Source organism: Molossus molossus, unplaced genomic scaffold (assembly GCF_014108415.1).
Source record: "Molossus molossus isolate mMolMol1 unplaced genomic scaffold, mMolMol1.p scaffold_m16_p_4, whole genome shotgun sequence".
Lineage (NCBI taxonomy): Eukaryota > Metazoa > Chordata > Mammalia > Chiroptera > Molossidae > Molossus > Molossus molossus.
Window position 1 is genome coordinate 57,234,133 of NW_023425377.1, and position 14,135 is coordinate 57,248,267.

A 14,135-nucleotide genomic window follows, 5' to 3' on the forward strand; every position below is an offset into this window, starting at 1 on the left:
CATATGTATTGGAGGGGACATGCACATTCAGGCTATAGTAGTTACCCAGTGGAAGCCTGCAGAGCAGCAGATTCTTGTAGAGGAAGAAGATGGTCTTCTGATCCTTGGAAAAACCATACTTGTTCCCACTTTGGGCTCTCCTGTCAACCCCTCTGCCTGGAACTCTGTTCTCTTAGGCACAGGTATTGACACCTGTGGTTCATTTTGACTTAAGATGAAATGTCACCTCCTTAGACTGCCCTTACCTGACCATTTTTATAGAGTAGTTCAGTGAAGACTTTTTCATAACACCCTCATTTTGTTTTCTTTAGAGCATTGACCATTTCCTGACATTTTCTTGCTTATCACTTGTATCCCCTTTATTGGAATTTAGACTCAACAGAGCACCACTTTTGTCCATGTTTCCATGTCTCTCATTGCTCCTGGAATGGTATCCTGCAATAACAGGAACTTTACAAACATTTGTAGAATGTTGAAGAAAATTATGTGTTTTTGTACCGTAAGCCCAAATAAAGCACTCTTGACTTAGTTTTAGAAGAGGAAACGGCAGCTACTCAAAAGAAAGAAAAAGAGAAAAACACCTGAAAAAATAGTATGCTTAGAAATCTTGGTTTGTGTTTTAAATTTTTGCAAAGGAGACATAATTAAAGTGGTTCACTCTCTTCCTGGATTTCTGACAACAAAGTTAGCATATAAGAGTAGAGCACATAATAGAAAGTGGAGGTCAGCATTACAATGCTATTTGTCTTAGGCAAATTGCACAATCTAGTTTTAATTCATAATTTAAGACCCCCCCTCTTTTTAGGAGTCTTATAATTGATAGATGTCAATTTAAATGCTTCAGAAAAACAGAAATTTGTAAGTGAAAGAACTGTTTATTGAACACTTGTGAAATGCAGCCTACTACCCTAGCCCCCCCACCCCCGTGACAATGATAAATAAGACAAAGTCCTCCCTCCTTATCTAAATGGTGGCAGAGATAAGCAAAGGTTATCACAGCACAGTATAATCAGTGGTATAAGTACAGCTGCTATAAACGCACAGGGGATCGTACTGTTGGCTTCATGAAAAATTTGGCTATGAAATGATGAAGTGGAGGAAAATTTAACAGTCTTCAGTGATATGCTTAAACAGTAATAAAAATTGATGGGTACATAAGAAACATGCAGAAATAAAATTTAACAATAGAAGTTGTGACATATTCATATCAGTCAACAAACAATTACTGAGGGTCTGCTCTGTTTCAGGAACTCTCCTAAGTGCCATGACTCAAGAGGATCACAGCTGGTCTTCATGCTAAACACTGGGAAACCATCCAAAAGAAGCATAAGATGTACTTTCTGGTTTTTTAAATCAGTTGTTTGCAGAAAAAGATGGTGGCGGGCAGGACCAGAGGGAGGGTGAGTGTGTGAGAGAGTGTGAGTGGATGTGATGGTGGCCGACCAAACCCAAGCAGTGCAGAGATGTGGAGCAGAAGGTTCCTGTGCTGTGGATGGGGAGCAGCCAGCTACTGTGGTAAGCGGCTCTCCAGGGCGCTTCTCCCTGCACCATGGGGAGGTCCTACAATTTTGGAAGATTTTGGGTCTTCCCTGGGGGAGGCAGTGGGAGCAGCTAGGGCCCAGTAACCTGAGCCCACCAGCACACCTGCACCATCAAACCAGTGGATACCCTGTGTCAACACAGACCAGTGCACGGTAGTGGAGCTAACAAGGTACCGGTTGTGGAAGCTGTGAACAGCTGAGAGTCCAGCACCATCCCCCATAGTAGCAGCCCAATCAAAGTCAAGATATACTCCCAGCAACAGAGACTGGGGAGCAGACATATATCCCCAGGAAACAGAAACATAGACCAGCAGCAGAGAACCATCCCCAAAAACTATGGCAAAGGCTGAGCAGGAATTGAGCCCCACAGGGCAGCAGCACTCCCCAGCCACCAGCGGCAGGACCTGAGGTTCCACAGACGACTGTGCAACCCAATGACCCACAAGAGCTGTGGGAAGCCAGGGCTTCAGAGGGCCTGGTGTGATCCAGCTGCCCATGGGACCTTCAGAATGCTGGGGCACCAGAGAGGCCTGTGTGACCCAGCAGCCCACAAGAGTGGTGGGAAGCTGGAGCCTGAGAAGGACTGGTGCGATCCAGCTGCCCGCCTGTGGGACCTGCAGGGTGCGGGGGCACCAGAGAGGCCTGTGCAACCCAGCAACCCACAAGATAGGCGTAAAGCCAGGTCTTCACAGGGACTGGGCGATTAAGCTGATGCAGGAACTGTGGGGTGCTTGGGCAACAGAGAGGCCTGTGCAACCCAGTTACCCAAAAGAATAGGTGTGGAGTCGGTTCTCCAAAGAAATGGTGCAATCCAGCTGTCCACAGTATGGGCAGGGAGCTCGGTTCCAACAGGCCTGAACTATACAGCTACAGGTGGAACCAGCGACCAGCTGGGAACTTAGCTCCAGAGTGGCGAACATGATCCAGCAGCAGCACCTATCAGGACACACCAATACCAGCCCCCTGTAGTCAATCCTCCAGGATCCAAAGCAGGCAAGAGGTGACACACAACAGAACAGTCTGGGAGGCACAGTAGCCTTATTTGATACACAGTGAGCTATATACACATCCAAACATCCCTCACCCGGTCTACAGCTACCAGATGACTAAAATGGAAGGACAAAGAAACAGCACCCAAAGGAAAGAAAAAGAGGAATTACCAGAAAAGGAACTATAGGAAATGGAAGACAGCAACTTGTCAGATAAAAAATTCTAAGCAATGATTTTAAGGGTGCTCAAACAATTTGGTGAGAACTACAAGTAACTTAATAAGAATTATGAAGAGCTCGCTGGGAACTATTTCAGCTTAAAGAAACAGGTAGAAGCTACACATAAATAGGTAGGAGCTATGCAAAAAAAAAAATCACGAGGAAATAAAGAATGACATAGCTGTTATAAAAGATTCCTTACAAAGGTTTAATAGATTAGAAGAAGCTGAAGATTGAATCAGCGACTTAGAAGACAAGGTAGAGAAAAATACTCAAATAGAGCAGCAAATGGTAAAAAATTTAAAAAACAGGAGGAAAGTTTAAGGGAGTTGTGGGACAATACAAAACAACAACGTTTGCATTATAGGGATACTGGAAAGAGAAGAATCAGAGAAAGAAATAGAGAACCTATTTAAAGAAATAATGACAGAAAACATTCCTAAACTGATGAAGGAAATAGTCACACAAGTCCAGGAAACACAGAGAGTTCCAAGCAAGATGAACCCCAGAAGACCCACAGCTAGACACATCATAATTAAAATAACCAACATTAAAGACAAAGAAAGAATTTTAAAGGAGGCAAGAAAAAGACAGAAAGCTACCTACAAGGGAACTCCCATTAGACTGTCAGTTGATTTCTCAACAGAAATTATGCAGGCCAGAAGGGAGTGGCATGAACTGTACAAAGTAATGCAAGGCAAGGGTCTGAATCCAAGACTACTCACTCCAGGAAGCCTATCAGTCAAAATTACAGGAGAAATAAAGAGCTTCATGCATAAACAAAACAAAAAAAAAAGCAAAAGGAATTTACCATCACAAAACTAGCACTGCAAGAAATGCTGAAGAGACTGTTGTAAGAAGAAGCAGAAACAGAGGGAGAGAAAGAGAGAGGAGCACAGGCATGAAATAATTAAAATGGCAACTAATAATTATTTATCAATAGTAACCTTACATGTAAATGGCTTAAATGATTCAATCAAAAGACAGGGTAACTGGTTGGATAAGAAAACATTGACCCATATATATGCTGTCTATAAGAGACCCACCTGACAACAAAAAACTCACACAGGATGAAAGTGAAGGAATGGAAAATACTTTCCAAGCAAATGAAAAAGAAAAAAAAAGTTGGTGTAGCAATACTCATATCTGACAAGATAGACTTGAAAACAATAACCATAAGAAGAGACAGAGAAGGTCACTACATAATATTAAAAGAATCAATTCAAGCCCTGGCCGGTTTGGCTCAGCGGTTAGAGCGTCGGCCTGCGGTCCGGAGAGACCCGGGTTCGGTTCCCGCTAAGGGCATGTACCTCGGTTGCAGTTTGTCCCCGGCCCTGGTTGGTCGTGCGAGTGGCAGCCACTCGATGTGTGCCTTTCACATCGATGTTTCTCTCTCTCTCTCCCTTCCTCTCTCTCCCTCCTACTCTATCTGTGCAAAAAAAAAAAAAAAAAAAAGAATCAATTCAAGAAGAGAATATAATCCTGGTAAACATATATGCACCAAATACGGGAGCACCAAAATATATTAAAAACTTTTGGAGGACTTTAAGGGAGAGATCAATGGCAACACAATCATAGTGGGTAACTTTAACACACCATTGACACTACTGGATAGATCTTCTAGACAAAAAATTAACAAACACATAGAGTCCTTATGAGACAAACTAGATCAGTTGGACTTAATTGATATTTACAGAACATTTCACCCCAAAACTGCAGAATATACATTCTTCTCAAGTGCACATGGGTCATTCTCAACAACAGACCCCTTGTTAGGACACAAAGCAAATCTCTACAAATTCAAAAAAATTGAAATCATATCAAGCATTTTCTTAGATCACAATGGTATGAAACTAGAACTGAATTAGAACAAAAACAAATGAAACCATTCAAACACTTAAAGGCTAAATAGCATGTTATTAAACAATGAATGGGTTACTAATGATTTAAGGAAGAAACTAAAAACTTTCTGGAAACCAATGAAAACGAACACACAACAACACAAAAATCTATGGGACACAGTGAAAGCTTTCCGGAGAGGGAAGTTCATAGCAGTACAGGCCTACCTCAAGAAACAAGAAAAATTCCTAATTGACTTTCTAACCCAACAGCTTAAAGAACTAGAAAGTAAACAAAAAGAAATATCCAGATCTAGTAGGACAAAGGAAATAGTAAAGGTCAGAGCAGAAATAAACGGCATAGAGACAAAAAAAAAAAAAAGCCACCAAAAAACAAACAAACAAAAAAAACAATTCAAAAGATCAATGAAACAAAAAGCTGGTTCTTCGAAAATATAAACAAGATTGATGACCATTAGCCAGACTCACCAAGAAACCAAAAGGGAGAAACCAAATAAACAAAATCAGAAGTGAAAGAGGAGAAGTAACAACTGACATCACAGAAATACAAAGGATCATAAAAACATACTATGAACACTTATATGTCAAAAAATTGGACATTCTAGGAGAAACGAACAAATTATTAAAAACACACAGCATTCCAAAACGGAACCAGGAAGAGATAGAAAACTTGAACAAACCAATAACAACAAAGGAAATTGATCATGTAATCAAGAAACTCCCAGCAAACAAAAGCCCAGGCCGAGATGGCTTCATGGGGAAGTTTTACCAAAAAGTATTAACCCATTCTCCTCAAACTATTTCAAAAAATTCCAAATGGATCACTTCCAAACTCATTTTATGAGGCCAGCATAATCCTAATTCCAAAACCAAATAAAGACACAACAAAGAAAGAAAACTACAGGCCAATATTTCTGATGAACACAGATAACAAAATCCTTAACGCAATATAAGCAAACCAGATCCAGCAATGCATCAAAATAATTATTCATTATGACCAAGTAGGTTTCATCCCAGTCACACAAGGATGGTACAATATTTGCAAATCAATAAATGTGATAGAGAATATAAACAAAAGGAAAGATAAAAATCATATGATCATATCAATAGATGCTGAAAAAGTATCCGACAAAATTTAGCACTCATTTTTTGATTTAATTAATTAATTAATTTTTGTTACAGATGTTTCTTCTGTTTCCCCCACTGATTCCCTCCTTCCCCTCCCTCCCCGCCCTGTCCGCAGCTTTGTTGTCCAGGTCCATTGTTCATGCATACATGCATAAAGTTCTGTGGTTTATCTCTCCCCCACCACCCCTCTTCTGGGATTGTCAGTCTCTGGGACTACCCCATTCCTCAGACTGTTATGTTTATTATATTCCACAAATAAGAGAGATTATATGATACTTGTCTATCTCTATTTGGCATGATTTGCTTAGGATGACACTTTCCAGGTTTCTCCATTTCATCTCAAAGGATAAGAGATCTTTCTTTTTTACAGCTGCATAGTACTCCATTGTGTACATGTACCAGAGCTTTTACATTCATTCGTCTACTGATGGACACTTGGGCTGTTTCCAGATCTTAGCTATTGTAAATAGTGCTCCTACAAACCTGGGGGTACATATATTCTTTCTGATGGGTGTTTCAGGCTTCTTAGTGTGTATTTCCTAGAAGTGGGATCTCTGGGTCAAATGAAAGTTCAATTTTTAATTTTTTGAGGTAACACTATATTGTTTTCCATAGTGGCTGCACAAGTCTGCATTCTCACCAGCAGTGTACTAGAGTCCCCTTTTCTCCACACCCTTGCCAACACTTGTTGTTTGATGATTTGTTGATGGTGGCCATTCTGACAGGTGTGAGGTGATACCTCATTGTTTTAATTTGCATCTCTCTGATGATTAGTGATGTTGAGCATTTCTTCATATGTGTCTTGGCCATTTGTATTTCCTGCTTGGAGAGGTGTCTATTTAGTTCCTCTGCCCACTTTTTAATTGGGTTGTCTTCTTTTTGTTGAGTTGTATGAGCACTATATATATATATTGGAAATTAACCCTTATCTGATATATCATTGACAATTATTGTTTCCCATACTGTGGGTTGCCTTTCCATTTTGATGATTGTATCTTTTGCTATACAGAAGCTTTTGAGTTTGATGTAGTTCCATATGTTTATTTTCAGCACTCATTTTTGTTAAAAATGCTCAGCAATGTGGGGATAGAGGGATCATATCTCAACATAATAAAGACAATATATAAAAAACCTACAGCCAACATTATACTCAATGGGAAAAAGGTAAAAGCATTCCCTTAAGAATGGAAACAAGACAGGATGACCATTTTCACCACTCTTATTTAAAATAGTACTGAAAGTCTTAGCCACAGCAATTAGACACGAAGAAAAACTCAAATGTTCCAAATTAGAAAGGAAGAAGTGAAACTGTCATTATTTGCAGATGACATAAAATTGTATATAGAAAACTCTCCATCAAAAATCTACTAGACTTTATAAATTAATTTGGCAAAGTAGCAGGATACAAAATTAACATCAAGAAATCAACAGCATTCTTATATACCAATGATAAACTCACAGAAAGAGAAACTAAAAAGACAACCCCACTTACCATGGCAGCAAAAAAATTAAGATACCTAGGAATAAACTTCACCAGAGAAGTAAAGGACCTCTTCACAGAAAACTACAGATTATTGAAAAAAGAAATAGAGGAAGATATAAAAAAGTGGAAACATATACCTTGTTCATGGATTGGAAGAAATAACATCATTAAAATGTCCATACTTCACAGAACTAGAACAAACACTCCAAAAGTTTATGTGGAACCAAAAAAGACCATGAATAGCCACAGCAATCTTGAAAAAGAAGAACAAAGTAAGAGAGATCACATTACCACATTTTAGGTTATACTACTAAGTCAGTGAAATCAAAACAGCCTGGTACTGGCACAAGAACAGGCAGATAGATCAATGTAACAGAATAGAGAACCGAGAAATTGACCCAAGACAATATGCTTAATTAATATTTGACAAAGTGACAAGAGCATAAGTGGAGTCAAAACAGTCTATATAATTAATGGTGTTGGAAAAATTGGACAGCTACCTGCAAAAGAATAAGCTAAAACACCAACTTAGACCATAGAAGAGAATAAACTCAAAATAGATAAAAGGCTTAAATGTAACTCTTGAATCCATAAAAATTCTAGAAGAAAATGTAGGCAACAATATCTCAGACATCATACGCAGCAAAATTTTAACTGATACAACATCTAAGGCAACAGACACAAAGGAAAAAATGAACACATGGACTACATCAAACTCTGAAGCTTCTGCACAGGAAAAGAAACCACCATTGCTCTGGCCAGTTTGGCTCAGCTGTTGGTGCATCAGCCTGCAGACTAGAGAGACCTGGATTTGGTTCCCACTAGGGGCACATAAGAATAAATGAATAAATAAATAAATTAGAAAAAAGAAACAACCAACAGCCCTGGCCAGTTTGGCTCAGCGGTTAGAGCGTCGGCCTGCGGTCCTAAGAGACCCGGGTTCGGTTCCCGCTGAGGGCGCATGCCTCGGTTGCAGTTTGTCCCCAGCCCTGGTCGGTCGTGCGGGTGGCAGCCACTCGATGTGTCCCTTTCACGTCGATGTTTCTCTCTCTCTCTCTGTTCCTCTCTCTCCCTCCCGCTCTACCTGAACAAAAAATGGAAAAATGTCCTCGGGTGAGGATAAAAAAAAAAAAGAAACAACCAACAAAATCGAAAGGGATTCCATTACATGGGAGACCATAATCGCCAATGATGCATCAGATAAGGGGTTAATTTCCAAAATATATAGAGTGCTTATACAACTCAACAAAAGGAAGACAAAGAACCCAATTAAAAAATGGGCAGCGGAACTAAATAGACACCTCTCCAAACAGGACATACAAATGGCCAAGAGACATATGAAGAAATGCTCAACATCACTCATCAACAGAGAGATGCGAATTAATACAGCAATGAGGTATCACCTCACACCTGTCAGAATGGCCGCCATCAACAAATCATCAAACTACAAGTGTTGGTGAGGGTGTGGAGAAAAAGGGACTCTAGTACACTTGCTGGTGGGAATGCAGACTGGTGCAGCCACTGTGGAAAACACCATGGTGTTATCTCAAAAAGTTAAAAATTGAACTGCCATTTGACCCTGTGATTCCACTTCTAGGAATATACCCTAAGAAGCCTGAAACACCAATCAGAAAGAATATATATACCTCTATGTCCATAGGAGCACTACTTATAATAGCTAAGATCTGGAAACAACTGAAGTGTCCATCAGGAGATGAGTGGATTAAAAAGCTGTGGTACATGTACACAGTGCAATACTATGCAGCTGTAAGAAAGAAAGATCTCTCTTTTTTTTTCGATGATGTGGAAGGACCTGGAGAGTATTATGCTAAGCAAAACATGCCAAGCAGAGAAAGACAAATATCACATGATCTCACTTATTTGTGGAATATAATGAACTAAAAAAACTGCTGAACAAAATTAACCCAGAGACATGGAGGTGAGGTACAGGCTGACAAGCCCCAGAGGAGGGGAGGTGTTTGTGGTGGAAGAGATAAACCACAGAACTTACATGTATGTATGCATGACCAATGAACATAGACAACAAAGCTGGGGATAAGGCAGGGGGGAAGGGGAGGAGTGTGTCAATGGGGGGAAAATGAGAAATATCTGTAACAAAAACTAATTAATAAAAATTTTTTTAAAAAAGATGTGCTTTCTGCCTTTATGGGGCTTCAACCCCCAGTAATCTACAAGAAGAACCTTGGCACGTGCAGAAATGATTATATTACTTTATTTTATCCCACTAGCATGCTGTCATTCTAACCAAACCCTCAAAGGATGTTGAAATGGTAAGAGGGAGTCTGTTAGATAATTAAGAAGCCAACCTTAGTCACTGAGAAATTACTCCAAATCCTTTGGAAAAATCTGTGCCCTCATTCATTTCTATTTGCAGTGGACATCTTCCCTTTTCAAAAGCTATTCATCTTTTTGTTTTTTATGCAACTCTTGGATAAAGTCCAAGTCCTACTGAGATTGGTGGGATGGTTTGATTTATAACAGTGGAGAAATAGGCTTTCAGTTAGTTTTTGAGTCAGAAACATTTTCTATTCCAAAATAAATTGTGACAGAAAGCACAGTCCATGACAAACGTCCTCTTGAGTTAAAGCATCAAATTTAAAGAAAATGTTAATAGCATTTGCTTCCTAAAAAATTTGCTACTTCCTTTGCAGAAAGCCTTGATATTGAATTCTCCAAAATGTAAAATGTTAACCCTTTTCTTTTTTCTGCCCCCCCCCCCCAAATATGGTTTATTGCTGGATTTCTCCTTCCTGTCAGTATGGTTTTAATTCAAGAGCTTTCAGGAAGATAGATACAGTCAGAATTAGATTCTGAAGTTGCTCTCCATGCATCGTCTTAGTGACTGGAATATGACACTGCAAGGGGGTGGCTACTGCTGCTGTTTCTAACAGAGTCTTGTGGGAGAGGGGAATGAGAACAAGGCCATCAGCATCACTAATAGGGTCAAGGTGTCCAAACTACTCCTTGGATGACACCAGGTGGCAAGCCCTCATTAACATCTGGCTGCAATGATACCACATCTCAAGGAGATCCCAAAATGGCAGCAGAATAAATGGAAGCTACAAAGACCATCTCCAGAACCAAACTGGAATTACCACTAAAATAAAGACAAATCAGTGAAAAAAAGCAACTGAAAAGCAGCTTGTGAGGACCATATAATCAGGAACACTGTCTCGACCTTGGTAGAACTGCAGAGGCAGGAGAGGGGGGCTGGGATCCCACAAGCAGCAGCAGTCTTAGCTTTGAGTAGTGCGCTTGGGATTACACTTCCAAGTGGCTCCACAGCACAGAGCCGGGACATGCTGAAATAGCCACAGCCACTCATCTTGGGCTTCAGCAGAGGGAGGGCAGACTAGACAGGAACTGTGAGGGGACACTCTGGATTTGGAGGGCACTCAGAGCTTTTTCTGAGTTGTGGCCACACAGGACAGTGGCCATCTTATTCCTTCCTAGGGTCTAGGGGAGAAGCGGCAGCCCCTCCCTTGGAGAATCAACCCCACCCAGGTGGGCCATTGAAATGCAAATTGAAGCTTATTAACAACCAGAATCAGCCCCACCCTCAGGAAATCCCCTTACACTGAGTACCTAAGGGAGTTTTTCTTTCAACTGAGAAGCCAAGGCTCCTCAAGTAACCACTACTGATAGCCTCCAGGCAAAGAGCTAGAGGATAACTGAACCATTCCTGGTCTAGGAACTCTAAACAAGAAAGTAAGACTTGGCAGTGGTGTTTAATGTGGGTTCTTTCTCGCTTATCCAAACCCAGGAGAGGAGCCAAAATCAGCAGAACACCAACACCCACAGAAAAAATTTGGCAGGCTCCAAAGCCCACTATGATAACCAAAATGTTGAAACAAAGAAACAAATGCCAAATAAAAGAACAAGACACCTCAACCAAAGATGAGATAAATGTGGAGCAGTTAAGCAAGTTAACAGAGCTAGAATTCAGAGCCACGATCTTGAGGAAGCCCAACAACATTAGTAAAGACATCAACACCATGAGTAAAGCCATAGAAATGTGGAAAATCAACCAATTGGAAAATAAAAACCTTCAAGAAGAAATGAAGAATGACATATCAGAAATAAAGAATATATTGGAAGGTCTAACAACAGAGTAGAGGAAGATGAGGACCATATTAGTGAATTAGAAGACAGGGTAAAAAAAAAATTAACCAATCAGAAAATGAAAGGAAAAAACGATTAAAAAACAGGAAGGCAGCTTAAGAAAACTGTGGAACAACTGGAAACATAATAATATTCACATTATAGGAGTCCTCGAAGAAAAAGAAAATGAGCAAGGGTTAAAGAATATATTCGAAGAAAGAATGACAGAAAACTTTCCTACTTTGGTTAAGGAAGAAGGTATTCAAGTTCAAGAAGCACAGAGAGCCCCAAGTGGGAAGAACCCAAACAGGCCCACACCAAGACACATAGTAATTAAAATGCCAAAAATTCAAAACAAAGAGAGAATCCTAAAAGCAGCAAGAGATAAGCAACAGGTTATCTACAAAGGGAGCCCATAAGGCTATAAGATGACTTCTCAACAGAAACACTACAGGCCAGAAGGGAATGGTCTGAAGTAATCAAGGTCATGAAAAACAAAAATCTGAATCCAAGAGACTACTCTAACAAGCAAAATTATCATTCAAAATAGAAGGGCAAATAAAGAGCTTCTCAAACAAAAAAAAGCTAAGGGAATACATAGGCACCAAACTAGCACTGCAAGAAATTTTAAAAGGACTGCTGTAATTAGCAGGAGAAATAGGAAGAAAAATAGAATGACACTAAACAAAAATGGCAATAAATAAGTACATGTCAATAATCACCTTAAATGTAAATGGAGTGAATGCTCCCATAAATAGATACAGAGTAGCTGATTGGATAAGAAAGTATCACTCATCAATATGTTGTTTACAACAGGACCACCTCACAACAAAAGACTCACATAGGTTGAAAGTGAAGGGATGAAAAAAAATCTTCCAAGCAAATGGAAAGGAAAAAAAAGCTGGGGTAGCAATACTCATATCTGATAAAATAGACCTCAAAATGAAGGCCATAACTATAGACAAAGAAGGCCATTACATAATATTGAAAAGATCTATCTAACAGGAAGATATAACCTTGATAAACATATGCACCCAATAAAGGAGCACCAAAATATATTAAAAATCTTCTCAAGGACTTCAAAGAAGAAATCCACAGCAATAAAATTATAACAGGGGACTTCAATACCCTGCTGATATCACTGGATAGATCCTCTAGACAAAAAATTAGCAAGAAAACAGACTCCAAATAAAGCACTAGACCAAATGAATTTAATACATATCTACAGAGAATTACACCCCAAAATTACAGAATTCACATTCTTCTCAAGTGCACATGAGACATTTTCAAAGATAGACCACATGTTGGGACACAAACTATATCTCTACAAGTTCAAGAAGATGGAAATCATATCAAGCATCTTCTCAGATCACAATGGCATGAAACTAGAAATCAACTGAAACAAGAACATCTAAAGACATTGGAACACATTGAGGCTACATAGCATGTTACTAAACAGTGAATGGGTTGCCGAGGAGATCAAGTAAGAAATTAAAAACTTCTGAGGACTTCCGGTCAAGATGGAGGCGTACGTAAACGTGGTATCGCGTCCTCTCACAACCACATCAAAGTTACAACTAGGACTAGAGAGGAAATGGTGGCAAAGTGAATGGAGCTACACAGACCATCTCCCAGGACGAAACTGGATTCACAACAAAAATAAAGACAAATCATCAGGAAGAGGAATCCGAAAGACACCTTGGAAGACCACATAACCAGGGACACCGGCTCAATCTGAGTAGGCTTGTGATGATGCGAGAGTGGGCCAGGAGCCCACGGTCCGCAGTGGCCTGGGCAGGGACCAGGGGACTCGGTGGGAAGTTGCTGCTGCCGCCTCGGCTGTGACCCCGCCTGAGTCCTGCAAACTCTGTTGCCTGCTAAGCTGTCGGTTGGTACCGCACGGACTTACTGGGAGCAGGGGACTCGGCGGGACGAGAGGACTGGGCAGGAAGTTGCTGCTACCGCCTCCCTTGTGACCTGCATGAGTCCTATGAACTCTGTTGCCTGCTAAGCTGTCAGCTGGTGCCGCATAGTCTGGCTGGGACCAGGGGAAACGGTGGGACACAGCTACCACGGGTGAGTCCTGTGAACTCTGCGTGCTAAGCCCTCGGCTGGTGCCGCATGAACTCCTGGGGACCAGGGGACTTTGCTGGAAGCTGCTGCCGAGGCGCAGATGCCCTTGGCTGGAAGCAGTGCCCTCGGTTAAAAGTCTCAGGTGGCTCCATGACGCAGAATCCGGACATAGGCTAAATTGGCAGCAGCCACTCACCTTGGGCTCCACCAGAGGGAAGACAGACTGGACTGGAACTGTGTGGGGACACTTGGGTTTTGGAGGGTGCTAAGAGCTTTGGCTGAGTGCAGCCACACGGGACTGTGGTCATTTTATTCCTTCCCAGGGCCTTGGGGAGAGGTGGCTGCACCTCCCTCAGAAATTCAAACCCACCTGGTGGTCATTGAAATGCTAATTGAGGCCCATTAACAACCAGCAGCTGCCCGAACCTCAGGAAATCCTCTTACATTGAGCACCTGAGGGAGTTTTTCAGGCAACTCAGAAAGCAAGGGTCTTCAGGTAACCTCTACTAATAGCCTCTAAGAAAAAAAAGGTAGAGAGTAACTACCATTCCCTGGGCTAGCAACACTAACCAGAAAAGCTAAGACTTGACAGTGGTGTTTACAGTGGGTCCTCCCTGGCTCATCCAAACCCAGGAGAGGGAGCCACAAACAGCAGAACACCAACACCCACAGGGAAAATTTGGCAGCCTCCAAAGCCCACTGTGATAGCCAAAATGGTGAA